Below are 17,120 nucleotides of genomic sequence, written 5' to 3'. Positions count from 1 at the left end.
CTAAAATTGAATATTCCACCATTTGAGGGTAGATATGTTCCTGATATATATCTTACTTGGGAGTTAGAAACTGAACACGATTTACATGTTTACAATATCCCGAGGAGAGACGTGTTCCTGCTGCTATTTGTGCATTCACTAGTTTTGCATGTGTTTGGTGGTCTGAGCATTGTAGATTATATCCTATTCCGGCTACTTGGGCTGCTTTGAAAACTGCTATGCGTACTCGTTGGGTTCCACCATATTATCAACGTGAATTACTTCAAAAATTGCAGCGCTTAAGACAGGGAAAAAATTCTGTAGAAGAATATTATCAGGAATTACAAACTGGCATGATTAGATGTGGTATTGTTGAGGAGAATGAAGCTATGCTTGCACGTTTTATGGGTGGATTAAATAGAGATATTCAGACGATTCTAGAGTATAAGGAGTATACTAATATCACTCGTTTATTCCATCTTGCTTGTAAAGCTGAACGTGAAGTGCAGGATCGACAAGCATTGGCACGGACTAACTTTTCTGCAGGTCGACCTTCATCATGGACACCACGTGCATCATCTACTTCCACACGTTCTGCTACACCGGCGCCTCCGTCGGCTACCACCTCCAACCATGATACAATAAAGCAGGCACAATCACCACTACCTGCCAAGAGCACACCTTCTGGGCCTGCAAAGAGCTCTTCTTCATCCATGGCATCAACAGGGCAAACACATGATATTATTTGTCGACGTTGCAAGGGTGGAGGTCATTATGCGAGAGAATGCCCATCTAAGCGTGTGATGATTGTTACTGAGGATGGTGGGTATGAGTCTGCTAGTGACTATGATGAGGAGACTTTGGCTCTTATTACACGTGACGAACACGGTGGAGACGATTCTGATCATGAGACGCAATACATGGCTCCTGAAGATGCTGACAGGTATGAATGTTTAGTTGCTCAACGTGTTTTGAGTGTGCAGGTTACACAAGCTGAGCAAAATCAGAGGCATAATTTGTTCCATACAAAGGGAGTTGTGAAGGAACGTTCTGTTCGCGTGATCATAGATGGAGGGAGCTGCAATAACTTGGCTAGCATGGAGATGGTGGAGAAGCTATCTCTCACCACAAGACCACATCCACATCCTTACTACATCCAATGGTTCAACAACAGCCGCAAGGTTAAGGTAACATGTACTGTTCGTGTGCATTTTAGTATCTCTACATATGCTGATTATGTTGATTGTGATGTGGTACCTATGCAAGCATGTTCCTTATTACTTGGTAGACCATGGCAATTTGATAAAAATTCTGTACACCATGGTAGAAACAATCAGTATACTCTTGTTCATAACGATAAAAATATTACTTTGCTTCCTATGACTCCTGATTCCATTTTGAAAGATGATATTAATAGAGCTAATAAAGAAAAATAGGAGACAAATAAGAGTGAAAATCAGATTGTGGCAAAAGAATTTGAGCACCAAATGAAGTCTAATAATAAACCATCTACTGTTGTTTCTGAAATTAAATTGAAAAGTGCATGTTTACTTGCCACCAAATCTGATATTGATGAGCTAGATTTCAGCAAATCTCTTTGCTATGCTTTTGTGTGCAAAGAGGCATTATTTTCATTCGAGGACGTGCCTTCCTCTTTGCCCCCAGCTGTCACTAACATTTTGCAGGAGTTCGCTGACGTCTTTCCACAAGACGTGCCACCAGGATTACCACCTATTCGAGGGATTGAACATCAAATTGACTTAATTCCCGGTGCTTCGCTACCCAACCGTGCACCATACCGTACCAATCCAGAGGAGACGAAGGAGATTATGCGTCAAGTACAAGAACTGCTCGACAAAGGTTATATACGCGAATCCCTTAGTCCTTGTGCTGTTCCTATCAGTTTAGTGCCGAAAAAGGATGGTACGTTGCGTATGTGCGTTGATTGTAGAGGCATAAATGATATTACTATTCGTTATCGTCATCCTATTCCTAGGCTAGATGATATGCCTGATGAATTGAGTGGCTCTACAATATTCTCCAAAGTTGATTTGCATAGTGGATACCATCAAATTCGTATGAAATTGGGAGATGAATGGAAAACAGCATTTAAAACTAAGTTTGGATTATATGAGTGGTTAGTCATGCCTTTTGGGTTAACTAATGCACCTAGTACTTTCATGAGGTCAATGAACAAAGTTTTACATGCTTTCATTGGACGATTTGTGGTAGTTTACTTTGATGACATATTAATTTATAGCAAATCTTTGGAGGAACATTTGGAACATTTACGTGCTGTTTTTATTGCTCTACGTGATGCACGTTTGTTTGGAAACCTTGGAAAGTGCACCTTTTGCACCGACCGAGTATCTTTTCTTGGCTATGTTGTTACTCCACAGGGAATTGAAGTTGATAAAGCCAAGATTGAAGCTATTGAGAGTTGGCCGCAGCCCAAAACGGTCACACAAGTGAGGAGTTTCCTTGGCCTCGCTGGTTTCTATAGGCGTTTTGTGAGAGATTTCAGCACCATTGCTGCACCTGTCAACGAGCTTACAAAGAAGGATGTGCCTTTTGCTTGGGGTATCGCACAGGAAGAAGCCTTCACGGTATTGAAAGATAAGTTGACACATGCTCCTTTACTCCAACTTCCTAATTTCAATAAGACTTTTGAGCTTGAATGTGATGCTAGTGGAATTGAATTAGGAGGTGTGTTATTACAAGATGGAAAACCTGTTGCATACTTTTCTGAAAAATTGAGTGGGCCTAGTCTGAACTATTCTACTTATGATAAAGAATTATATGCTCTTGTTCGGACCTTAGAAACATGGCAACATTATTTATGGCCCAAGGAATTTGTTATACATTCTGATCATGAATCTTTGAAACACATTAAAAGTCAAGAAAAACTGAACCGTAGACATGCTAAATGGGTTGAATTCATTGAGACTTTCCCTTATGTCACTAAACACAAGAAGGGTAAAGAAAATGTTATTGCTGATGCCTTGTCTCGTCATTATACTATGCTTTCACAACTTGACTTTAAAATATTTGGTTTGGAGACCATCAAAGATCAATATGATCATGATGTTGAATTTAAAGATGTATTGCAGAATTGTAAGGAAGGGAGAACTTGGAACAAGTTCGTTCTTAACGATGGATTTGTGTTTCGTGCTAACAAGCTATGCATTCCAGCTAACTCCGTTCGTCTTTTGTTGTTGCAGGAGGCGCATGGAGGAGGATTAATGGGACACTTTGGCGTCAAGAAGACGGAGGATATACTTGCTACACATTTCTTTTGGCCAAAGATGAGACGGGATGTTGAGCGTTTTGTTGCTCGCTGCACTACATGTCAAAGAGCTAAGTCACGACTCAATCCTCATGGTTTATATATGCCTTTGCCTATACCTAGTATTCCTTGGGAGGATATATCTATGGACTTTGTTTTAGGTTTACCTCGAACAAAGAAGGGGAGGGATAGCATATTTGTTGTCGTGGATAGGTTCTCGAAAATGGCACACTTTATACCATGTCATAAAAGCGATGATGCTGTTAATGTTGCTGATTTGTTCTTTCGTGAAATTATTCGCTTACATGGTGTGCCAAATACTATTGTTTCAGATCGTGATACTAAATTTCTTAGCCACTTTTGGAGATGTTTATGGGCTAAGTTGGGGACTAAGCTGCTTTTTAGTACTACTTGTCACCCCCAAACTGATGGACAAACTGAAGTAGTCAACAGAACATTGTCTACTATGCTTAGGGCTGTTTTGAACAATAACAAGAAAATGTGGGAAGAATGCTTGCCTCATATTGAATTTGCTTATAATCGTTCATTGCATTCTACTACTAAGATGTGCCCTTTTGAAATTGTGTATGGTTTCCTACCTCGTGCACCTATTGATTTGTTGCCTCTTCCATCTTCAGAGAAGGTTAATTTTGATGCTAAAGAACGTTCTGAATTGATTTTAAAAATGCATGAGTTAACTAAGGAAAACATTGAGCGTATGAATGCTAAATATAAACTTGCTGGAGATAAGGGTAGAAAACATGTTGTGTTTGCGCCTGGAGATCTTGTTTGGTTACATTTGCGTAAAGATAGATTTCCTAATCTGCGCAAATCAAAGCTAATGCCACGTGCTGATGGTCCTTTTAAGGTGTTAGAGAAAATAAATGATAATGCATATAAACTTGAGCTACCTGTAGATTTTGGGGTTAATCCCACTTTTAACATTGCAGATTTGAAGCCTTATTTGGGTGAGGAAGATGCGCTTCCGTCGAGGACGACTTCATTTCAAGAAGGGGAGGATGATGAGGACATCAATACCATTGTTACACCCACAGCTCCTACTGCTACATATACTGGACCAATTACTAGAGCTCGCGCACGCCAATTAAATTACCAGGTATGATGAGGACATCAATACAATTGTTACACCCACAGCCCCTGCTGCTATACATACTGGACCAATTACTAGAGCTCGTGCACGCCAACTAAATTACCAGGTACTTTCGTTTCTTGGTAATGATTCTAATGTTCATGAGAATATGATGCTGCCTAAATTGGATACATTTGTTTTGCTTACAAATGAAGGGCCTAGCTTGGAGAAGGATGAACATTGGAGCAAGAACAAGCATGGAGATGATGGCATGCGCAAGGGGAACAAGAACGGAGTTACAAGTGATGATTTCAGGACTTTGAAGCCACCATAATGGGTGCATGAAGCCTTGGACGAAATATACAAGATGCCACTTCATAAATTTCGTCCCGAGGCTATTTTAGGTGCTGCGTCACCTTATTATTGGGCCAGGCCCATGTAATTTCGAAATACATAAGTATAGGCTATTTTTAGAGTTCGTATGTGTGGGGAAACTAGAGATAGGGTTGATTTCGGACCCCTCCACCAAGGGCCACGAAATTCCCCCCCTCTTCCTCCATATATACAGCCCTTAGGGCATCGTTTAGACTTTGGGTTTTGTTTAGATTAAAAGTTCGCCATAGCTGCAACTTCGCGTACTTCGTTTGTGTTCAACGACCAGACAAAGGCGTCACAGAACCCCACCTTGATCAATAAAGCTTTCATCTTATATTCGCAATATCCAGATTGCAATCTTAGTTTCTTGCTTGTTCTTCGTTTGCTCGCAGGAAACAGACCCTCGTGGTCAGGTTGATCGTGCTCCGGCGTGGTCAATAACCTCTCGGAGTTGGTTTAGCGATTGCTAAGGGGCGACGTCCTCGCACGTTCGTAGTCGGATCGTCAAAGTCGACTTCCACCAAAGCAAAATCCACCATCTCATCGAAAGACGGGACACCTTTGCCTCTATCAAGATGATGAGGACATCAATACAATTGTTACACCCACAGCCCCTGCTGCTATACATACTGGACCAATTACTAGAGCTCGTGCACGCCAACTAAATTACCAGGTACTTTCGTTTCTTGGTAATGATTCTAATGTTCATGAGAATATGATGCTGCCTAAATTGGATACATTTGTTTTGCTTACAAATGAAGGGCCTAGCTTGGAGAAGGATGAACATTGGAGCAAGAACAAGCATGGAGATGATGGCATGCGCAAGGGGAACAAGAACGGAGTTACAAGTGATGATTTCAGGACTTTGAAGCCACCATAATGGGTGCAGGAAACCTTGGACGAAATATACAAGATGCCACTTCATAAATTTCGTCCCGAGGCTATTTTAGGTGATGCGTCACCTTATTATTGGGCCAGGCCCATGTAATTTCGAAATACATAAGTATAGGCTATTTTTAGAGTCCGTATGTGTGGGGAAACAAGAGATAGGGTTGATTTCGGACCCCTCCACCAAGGGCCACGAAATTCCCCCCTCTTCCTCCATATATACAGCCCTTAGGGCATCGTTTAGACTTTGGGATTTGTTTAGTTAAAAGTTAGCCATTGCAACTTCGTGTACTTCGTTTGTGTCCAACGACCAGACCAAGACCGCTTACGGATCCCCACCTTTATCAATACTTCATATATATTCGCAATATTCAGATTGCTTTTATCATATTCTTGCTCGTTCTTCGATTGCTTGCAGGAATAGACCTTCGTGGTCAGGTTGATCGTGCTCCGGCGTGGTCAATAACCTCAGGAGATTGGTTTAGCGATTGCTAAGGCGCAACGTCGTGCACGTTTGTAGTCGGATCGTCAAAGTCGTCTCCACCAAATCGGTAGTATCATCTCATCGAAAGATCGGGACACCCCGCCTCTATCAAGTGGTATCAGTTTTTAGGTTGCTCGGTGAGAATTTCCAGTTTTCCTAGATTAGATTTATTTTCTTACCTATTGTCCAAGAAAACGCCACAAAAAAGAGCTAGATCTATTCATCCTTGGTCCAAGCTAGTCTGAGCCTTTGCAATTTTCTTTTCATTGCTTGCATAGTTGAATTATCGGTTGCATCGTCGTGTCAAGTTGCTGGTCTTAGTGTCTAGTTCATTTAGAGTTTCGAGTTCTGTTCACATTAGTCATGCCACCGCTGCATCATTATCTCTTCCGCTGTCCACCACCCATCCATCAATTTCCACCACGTGCTACCCACCATTCATTGTCATAATAATAGTTGAGATCGTTCACATCTTCACTTGATCCAATCTGCATCTTATCTAGTTTGTTTTGGAAAGAGGGAGAAAAAAAGAGAGAAAAAAAACGAGAGAAAAAAAAGGAAAAAAAATCAGAGAAAAAAAAGGAGAGAAAGAAAAAAAAAGTGTGAGGAAAAAAAAAGAGAGAAGAAAAAAAACAAAAAAATCGGCACAAACTTTTTCAAAGGAAAATTGGAGACAAAGTTGTTGATATATCCTGCTTGGCTGTTGTTTCACCTCATTATCTTCACTACTGTTGTGATCTTCACTTATATCTTGCTGTCAAGAGCTACTTAGTATCCTTCATTGATGCTAGTTGTGCTACGCCGTGACCTCATTAGTGTTCTAGGCTCGCGTCTCTAGTCCGGTCTAGCCTAGGACCAGCACAGTACCGTCGTTGAGCGTTTATTCAACATTGCATCTTTGAATTGATTATTGCTAATCTTTTGCTACCATATATAGCCAACCCAGCTCCACATATTTCTACATCTCTGATACCACTTGATAGAGGCAAAGGTGTCCCGTCTTTCGATGAGATGGTGGATTTCGCTTTGGTGGAAGTCGACTTTGACGATCCGACTACGAACGTGCGAGGACGTCGCGCCTTAGCAATCGCTAAACCAACTCCGAGAGGTTATTGACCACGCCGGAGTACGATCAACCTGACCACGAGGGTCTGTTTCCTGCGAGCAAACGAAGAACAAGCAAGAAACTAAGATTGCAATCTGGATATTGCGAATATAAGATGGAAGCTTTCTCTCACCACAAGACCACATCCACATCCTTACTACATCCAATGGTTCAACAACAGCGGCAAGGTTAAGGTAACACGTACTGTTCGTGTGCATTTTAGTATCTCTACATATGCTGATTATGTTGATTGTGATGTGGTACCTATGCAAGCATGTTCCTTATTACTTGGTAGACCATGGCAATTTGATAAAAATTCTGTACACCATGGTAGAAACAATCACTATACTCTTGTTCATAAGGATAAAAATATTACTTTGCTTCCTATGACTCCTGATTCCATTTTAAAAGATGATATTAATAGAGCTAATAAAGCACAACAGGAGAAGAATAAGAGTGAAAATCAGATTGTGGCAAAAGAATTTGAGCAACAAATGAAACCTAATAATAAACCATCTAGTGTTGCTTCTGAAATTAAATTGAAAAGTGCATGTTTATTTGCCACCAAATCTGATATTGATGAGCTAGATTTCAGCAAATCTGTTTGCTATGCTTTTGTGTGCAAAGAGGCATTATTTTCATTCGAGGACGTGCCTTCCTCTTTGCCTCCTGCTGTCACTAACATTTTGCAGGAGTTCGCTGACGTTTTTCCACAAGACGTGCCACCGGGATTACCGCCTATTCGAGGGATTGAGCATCAGATTGACTTAATTCCCGGTGCTTCACTGCCAAACCGTGCACCATACCGTACCAATCCAGAGGAGACGAAGGAGATTATGCGTCAAATACAAGAGCTTCTCGACAAAGGTTATATACGCGAATCCCTTAGTCCTTGTGCTGTTCCTATTATTCTAGTGCCGAAAAAGGATGGTACATCACGTATGTGTGTTGATTGTAGAGGCATTAATAATATTACTATTCGTTATCGTCATCCTATTCCTAGGCTAGATGATATGCTTGATGAATTGAGTGGCTCTACAATATTCTCCAAAGTTGATTTGCGTAGTGGATACCTTCAAATTCGTATGAAATTGGGAGATGAATGGAAAACAGCATTTAAAACTAAGTTTGGATTATATGAGTGGTTAGTCATGCCTTTTGGGTTAACTAATGCGCCTAGTACTTTCATGAGACTAATGAACGAAGTTTTACGTGCTTTCATTGGACGATTTGTGGTAGTCTATTTTGATGATATACTGATTTATAGCAGATCTTTGGAAGAACATTTGGAACATTTACGTGCTGTTTTTATTGCTCTACGTGATGCACGTTTGTTTGGTAACCTTGGGAAGTGCACCTTTTGCACCGACCGAGTATCTTTTCTTGGCTATGTTGTTACTCCACAGGGAATTGAAGTTGACAAAGCCAAGATTGAAGCTATTGAGAGTTGGCCGCAGCCCAAAACTGAATCGTAGACATGCTAAATGGGTTGAATTCATTGAGACTTTCCCTTATGTCATTAAACACAAGAAGGGAAAAGAAAATGTTATTGCTGATGCATTGTCTCGTCGCTATACTATGCTTTCACAACTTGACTTCAAAATATTTGGTTTGGAGACCATCAAAGATCAATATGTGCATGATGCTGATTTTAAAGATGTAATGCAGAATTGTAAAGAAGGAAGAATGTGGAACAAGTTTGTCGTTAACGATGGATTTGTGTTTCGTGCTAACAAGCTATGCATTCCAGCTAGCTCCGTTCGTCTTTTGTTGTTGCAGGAGGCGCATGGAGGAGGATTAATGGGACACTTTGGCGTGAAGAAGACGGAGGACGTACTTGCTACACATTTCTTTTGGCCAAAGATGAGACGGGATGTTGAGCGTTTTATTGCTCGATGCACTACATGTCAAAAAGCTAAGTCACGACTCAATCCTCATGGTTTATATATGCCTTTGCCTGTATCTAGTGTTCCTTGGGAGGATATATCTATGGACTTTGTTTTAGGTTTACCTAGAACAAAGAAGGGGAGGGATAGCATATTCGTTGTCGTGGATAGATTCTCGAAAATGGCACACTTTATACCATGTCATAAAAGCGATGATGCTGTTAATGTTGCTGATTTGTTCTTTCGTGAAATTATTCGCTTGCATGGTGTGCCAAATACTATTGTTTCAGATCGTGATACTAAATTTCTTAGCCACTTTTGGAGATGTATATGGGCTAAGTTGGGGACTAAACTGCTTTTTAGTACTACTTGTCACCCCCAAACTGATGGACAAACTGAAGTAGTCAATAGAACGTTGTCTACTATGCTTAGGGCTGTTTTGAAGAATAATAAGAAAATGTGGGAGGAATGCTTGCCTCATATTGAATTTGCTTATAATCGTTCATTGCATTCTACTACTAAGATGTGCCCTTTTGAAGTTGTGTATGGTTTCCTACCTCGTGCACCTATTGATTTGTTGCCTCTTCCATCTTCGGAGAAGGTTAATTTTGATGCTAAACAACGTGCTGAATTGATTTTAAAAATGCATGAGTTAACTAAGGAAAACATTGAGCGTATGAATGCTAAATATAAACTTGCTGGAGATAAGGGTAGAAAACATGTTATGTTTGCACCTGGAGATCTTGTTTGGTTACATTTGCGTAAGGATAGATTTCCTGATTTGCGCAAATCAAAGCTAATGCCACGTGCTGATGGTCCCTTTAAGGTGTTAGAGAAAATAAATGATAATGCATATAAACTTGAGCTGCCTGCAGATTTTGGGGTTAGTCCCACTTTTAACATTGCAGATTTGAAGCCTTATTTGGGTGAGGAAGATGAACTTCCGTCGATGACGACTTCATTTCAAGAAGGGGAGGATGATGAGGACATCAATACAATTGTTACACCCACAGCCCCTGCTGCTATACATACTGGACCAATTACTAGAGCTCGTGCACGCCAACTAAATTACCAGGTACTTTCGTTTCTTGGTAATGATTCTAATGTTCATGAGAATATGATGCTGCCTAAATTGGATACATTTGTTTTGCTTACAAATGAAGGGCCTAGCTTGGAGAAGGATGTACATTGGAGCAAGAACAAGCATGGAGATGATGGCATGCGCAAGGGGAACAAGAACGGAGTTACAAGTGATGATTTCAGGACTTTGAAGCCACCATAATGGGTGCATGAAGCCTTGGACGAAATATACAAGATGCCACTTCATAAATTTCGTCCCGAGGCTATTTTAGGTGCTGCGTCACCTTATTATTGGGCCAGGCCCATGTAATTTCGAAATACATAAGTATAGGCTATTTTTAGAGTCCGTATGTGTGGGGAAACAAGAGATAGGGTTGATTTCGGACCCGTCCACCAAGGGCCACGAAATTCCCCCCTCTTCCTCCATATATACAGCCCTTAGGGCATCGTTTAGACTTTGGGATTTGTTTAGTTAAAAGTTAGCCATTGCAACTTCGTGTACTTCGTTTGTGTCCAACGACCAGACCAAGACCGCTTACGGATCCCCACCTTTATCAATACTTCATATATATTCGCAATATTCAGATTGCTTTTATCATATTCTTGCTCGTTCTTCGATTGCTTGCAGGAATAGACCTTCGTGGTCAGGTTGATCGTGCTCCGGCGTGGTCAATAACCTCAGGAGATTGGTTTAGCGATTGGTAAGGCGCAACGTCGTGCACGTTTGTAGTCGGATCGTCAAAGTCGTCTCCACCAAATCGGTAGTATCATCTCATCGAAAGATCGGGACACCCCGCCTCTATCAAGGTACTTTCGTTTCTTGGTAATGATTCTAATGTTCATGAGATTATGATGCTGCCTAAATTGGATACATTTGTTTTGCTTACAAATGAAGGGCCTAGCTTGGAGAAGGATGAACATTGGAGCAAGAACACACATGGAGTTGATGGCATGCGCAAGGGGATCAAGAACGGAGTTACAAGTGATGATTTCAGGACTTTAAAGCCGCCATAAGGAGTGCATGAAGCCTTGGACGAAATATACAAGATGCCACTTCATAATATTCGTCCATAGGCTATTCTAGGTGCTGCTTCACCTTATTAATGGGCCAGGCCCATGTAATTTTGAAATACTTAAGTATAGGCTATTTTTAGAGTCCTTATGTGTGGGGAAACAAGAGTTAGGGTTGGTTTCGGACCCCACCCTCAAGGGCCACGAAATTCCCCCCTCTTCCTCCATATATACAGCCCTTAGGGCGTCGTTTAGACTTTGGGTTTTGTTTAGATTAAAAGTTCGCCATAGCTGCAACTTCGCGTACTTCGTTTGTGTCCAACGACCAGACTAAGACGTCACAGAACCCCACCTTGATCAATAAAGCTTTCATCTTATATTCGCAATATCCAGATTGCAATCTCAGTTTCTTGCTTGTTCTTCGTTTGCTCGCAGGTAACAGACCCTCGTTGATAGAGGCGGGGGTGTCCCGATCTTTCGATGAGATGATAACTATCGATTTGGTGGAGCCGACTTTGACGATCCGACTACGAACGTGCACGACGTTGCGCCTTAGCAATCGCTAAACCAATCTCCTGAGGTTATTGACCACGCCGGAGCACGATCAACCTGACCACGAAGGTCTATTCCTGCAAGCAATCGAAGAACGAGCAAGAATATGATAAAAGCAATCTGAATATTGCAAATATATATGAAGTATTGATAATGGTGGGGATCCGTAAGCGGTCTTGGTCTGGTCGTTGGACACAAACGAAGTACACGAAGTTGCAATGGCTAACTTTTAACTAAACAAATCCCAAGGAAAAGCTACTAGATGGATCTACTTATATAGGAGCAAGGGGTGGCGGCCAAGGAGGTGGGAGGATGTCCCAAGGCAGCCTAAAACTAAATCTAGGTCGTACAAGGCCAATGGGCCCAAGTGGAGGTAATGTAACACCTTTGGACTTGTAGTTTGACTCGGATTCTGCTGCAGCATCAGATTGTTTCGTCCACAACTCAACGCTCTGGACGAATTTGAAGGTGATTCCAATTGGGTTGGAAAGTGCACGAAATCTAGTTTCCAACAAAAAAAAATCACCCAATTCGGAGTCCGTATGAAAAACTTGTGTGTGTTTTGAGTTAGGTGTGTCTGTGCAGTCCGAATCTGAATCCAGAACGTGAGAGACTTGGACTCTATCTTCTCTTGGGCCAAAAGTGACGTGAGAGAACTTTTTGGACAGCAAATAAACATCTCTTTCTTCCTTATCTTCATATGTGGATTGTACAAATGTCCCATACACCTGCAATTAGACAAAACACAAAAGTGTGTGAAGTATTTTTGTTCTGGATAACATAAATAGATTATTGAATAGTTTGCACTAGAAATCACCTGACAAATATGCATATATGCAATATTTTTGGTCATATCCAAGGTAGTCATGTCCTCATCACTCGTGGTCAGGTTGATCGTGCTCCGGCGTGGTCAATAACCCTCGGAAGTTGGTGATGAGGACATCAATACCATTGTTACACCCACAACCCCTACTGCTACATATACGGGACCAATTACTAGAGCTCGCGCACGCCAATTAAATTATCAGGTACTTTCGTTTCTTGGTAATAATTCTAATGTTCATGAGAATATGATGCTGCCTAAATTGGATACATTTGTTTTGCTTACAAATGAAGGGCCTAGCTTGGAGAAGGATGAACATTGGAGCAAGAACATGCATGAAGATGATGCCATGCGCAAGGGAGGGCCTAGCTTGGAGAAGGATGAACATTGGAGCAAGAACAAGCATGGAGATGATGGCATGCGCAAGGGGAACAAGAACGGAGTTACAAGTGATGATTTCAGGACTTTGAAGCCACCATAATGGGTGCATGAAGCCATGGACGAAATATACAAGATGCCACTTCATAAATTTCGTCCCGAGGCTATTATAGGTGCTGCGTCACCTTTTTATTGGGCCAGGCCCATGTAATTTCGAAATACATAAGTATAGGCTATTTTTAGAGTCCGTATGTGTGGGGAAACAAGAGATGGGGTTGATTTCGGACCCCTCCACAAAGGGCCACGAAATTCCCCCTCTCTTCCTCCATATATACAGCCCTTAGGGCAACGTTTAGACTTTGGGTTTTGTTTAGATTAAAAGTTCGCCATAGCTGCAACTTCGCGTACTTCGTTTGTGTTCAACGACCAGACAAAGGCGTCACAGAACCCCACCTTGATCAATAAAGCTTTCATCTTATATTCGCAATATCCAGATTGCAATCTTAGTTTCTCGCTTGTTCTTCGTTTGCTCGCAGGAAACAGACCCTCGTGGTCAGGTTGATCGTGCTCCGGCGTGTTCAATAACCTCTCGGAGTTGGTTTAACGATTGCTAAGGCGCGACGTGATGAGGACATCAATACAATTGTTACACCCACAGCCCCTGCTGCTATACATACTGAACCAATTACTAGAGCTCGTGCACGCCAACTAAATTACCAGGTACTTTCGTTTCTTGGTAATGATTCTAATGTTCATGAGAATATGATGCTGCCTAAATTGGATACATTTGTTTTGCTTACAAATGAAGGGCCTAGCTTGGAGAAGGATGAACATTGGAGCAAGAACAAGCATGGAGATGATGGCATGCGCAAGGGGAACAAGAACGGAGTTACAAGTGATGATTTCAGGACTTTGAAGCCACCATAATGGGTGCATGAAGCCTTGGACGAAATATACAAGATGCCACTTCATAAATTTCGTCCCGAGGCTATTTTAGGTGCTGTGTCACCTTATTATTGGGCCAGGCCCATGTAATTTCGAAATACATAAGTATAGCCTATTTTTAGAGTTCGTATGTGTGGGGAAACAAGAGATAGGGTTGATTTCGGACCCCTCCACCAAGGGCCACGAAATTCTCCCCTCTTCCTCCATATATACAGCCCTTAGGCCATCATTTAGACTTTGGGTTTTGTTTAGATTAAAAGTTCGCCATAGCTGCAACTTCGCGTACTTCGTTTGTGTTCAACGACCAGACAAAGGCGTCACAGAACCCCACCTTGATCAATAAAGCTTTCATCTTATATTCGCAATATCCAGATTGCAATCTTAGTTTCTTGCTTGTTCTTCGTTTGCTCGCAGGAAACAGACCCTCGTGGTCAGGTTGATCGTGCTCCGGCGTGGTCAATAACCTCTCGGAGTTGGTTTAGCGATTGCTAAGGCGCGACGTCCTCACACGTTCGTAGTCGGATCGTCAAAGTCGACTTCCACCAAAGCGATATCCATCATCTCATCGAAAGACGGGACACCTTTGCCTCTATCAAGTGGTTTAGCGATTGCTAAGGCGCGACATCTCGCACGTTCGTAGTCGGATCGTCAAGGTCGACTCCCACAGAAAACGATAGCCACCATCTCATCGAAACATCGGGACACCTTAGCCTCTATCAGGTCACTCTTTCATTGTTGTCTTCTTCTTGTTGTCTACATGATACATCTCGTGAATGAAGGAGCGACATGGGAGGTTGGCTCTATGGACCTTCAAGTTGAGGAGTGCCCGGAATTAGTGGATTCACCATCGGACCACCACTTCTACCACAATATTGAGCTATGGTACAACACCACCCATAACAAATTTGCATCTTATGCATGGATCGACTCACATTATGATTGCCTTGTTGCATCTCTTTCCATGTCACCCATGGTATATGAGCTTGTGAATTTCTTTAGCAAATTTGTTGTGATCTTTCTTGATGGCATATTCATACATCATGATCATATTGCCCACCATCAATTGCATGATCACATAGTCACATTGAGCACCAATTACCATGTTCATGCTTTTGATACACCGTCTCTCTATGACATCATTTTGCACCGTGGTTGCATTTGTCATATTCACAACACATTTGTGTGCACAATGAATGCTTTTGCTCCCATGAATGCTTTGCATATCATTCTATATCATCTTACTAAGCTCCATGCGCTTTGTTACAAACAATCTTGCCGCACAGACTCTTTCTTACATGATGGACACTTTGTGTGCGCTAACCATTGTATTTCCGAGTGTTGTTTGTGTTTGCTATTTTTGCATGTATACCACTCCGGTGACAACTTGGAGTACTTGGATTGCGCAATGTCTTCAACTCCGTCCAACTACAAGTCCATCCACAACAACTGTTTCCATGGTGATGAGGATCACGATCCGAGGTCGGATCTTTCCCAAGGGAGGGGAGATGATGTGGACCATCCTACGATCATCCCCATGTACACTACGACGAGACCTCGACCTCGAGCAGACGCCATTGGACACAAGGTGAACTCGTTCCTAAGTCCTTTCCCTTTCCATTCTTCCCAGACATGGTTGCTACCTAATGCCAAGACATTACATGTTCTCAGAAATCAAGGACTGAAGGAGAAGGGACAACCGGCATCAAGACTTGTGCAGAGTTTCTGCCAGGCCCGGACCTTCCGGCCACAGCCCGGAACCTCCGGCCTCCGGACCTTCCGGCCAGCCCGGAACCTCCGGCCCTCGCCACTCCAGCACAGCCTGCGCCGCGCCAACTCTCGACTTACACCAGAACGCACACAGAACTTCCGGAGCCCGGACCTTCCGTCCTGCCTGCGTGCAGAGTCTATGGGCTGAGGCCCATGTACCTGTTTTGCCCCTCACTTACCCCTTCGTGGCCCTAGACTATATATACTCCTCCACATCCACCATTTGAGGGTTAGTGTTGGTTTAGCTCATACTTCGAGATAGAGCTACGCTCATCCATATCGGATCTCCTCCTTGCGAGAGACGGCGGCCTCTTCGGAGCAGATCCCTTTGGATTCAAGGCCCCTTCTAAGGGAAGATCCCCTCGTGGATTCAAGACCCCGACTTGGGCGGCCCCCTCAAGACCTCCTCACGGAGAAGACCGGCTACCTATGTATCGTTCCATGTATCCGAGGATCTAGCACATGTGTGATCTATTCATGTTGGTTTGAGTGTTTTCTCTCGTTTTCCCCTTTGTGTTCTTCCCGTTCTTCGCGGGATTCTGCTCCTTTCGTGAAAGATCGGGCCATAGGGTTCTACCCTACATCATCTTGGTATCAGAGCCACGTTGATCACGATTTCGGAGCCTCCCCTCTTTGTTTGCTAGCCTAATTTTGTTGATTTCGTCCTAAATTCAAAAATCCCCACCAAAAATAGCCCCAATTTTTTTTGTGATTTGTTGGTTTTGATGATGTTTTGTTGATTTTGATCCATGGATTTGCTTGGTTTCAAGTGGATCTAGCATCTCCCCAAGTTTCCCCACTTTCCATCCACGAAATCTCTCCAATTTTGCCCTTGGAAATCGAGTTTTTCCGCCCCCATTCTCAGATCTGGAATTTAGGGTTCGTCCCGGAAGAAATTCCACGACCCCCGGAACTTCCGTCCTAGCCCCGGAACTTCCGGGCTAAACAGAAAGTTTACCCCAAAAAAAACCCCAGACTCCCTGCACTTTTTCCGCGACCCCCGGAACTTCCGGCCACCCCCCGAAACTTCCGGCCCTAGGCCCGGAACTTCCGGCCTAACCAGAAACTTTCCCCGAAATTTCAGCATCAGCCTTCTTCACCGTTTTCATCACAACTTTTCACTCCGAACTCCGATTTGAGTGTTCTTTGGCTCGTTTTGAAGCTATCGACGTGCCTGAGGGCCCCACCTTGGTTTCACCACCATTTGACCCCATCTATTTTTTTGGAATTTTGGCATCTTTGCCTAGGCCTTCCATCATATCATCCGCTACACCATCACCGACTTCTGCAACCTAACCAATTTTGTTCCCCATTGCATATGTGGTTGCTTGAGGAGTGATTTGAGTCTCCTAAGGTGTCTAGGCTACTTAGGGACGGTTGCTTCTTCATCAACCGCCACCACCAACATAACTTCCGCATAGTTTTGCCCACCTCACACTTCCGCCACCCCAACCTAACCCAATTTTGTTTG

Source organism: Triticum dicoccoides, chromosome 5A, assembly GCF_002162155.2.
Source record: "Triticum dicoccoides isolate Atlit2015 ecotype Zavitan chromosome 5A, WEW_v2.0, whole genome shotgun sequence".
NCBI classification, from domain to species: Eukaryota; Viridiplantae; Streptophyta; class Magnoliopsida; order Poales; family Poaceae; genus Triticum; species Triticum dicoccoides.
The sequence above is the reverse complement of the archived record's forward strand: the minus strand, read 5'-3'. Positions refer to the sequence as shown.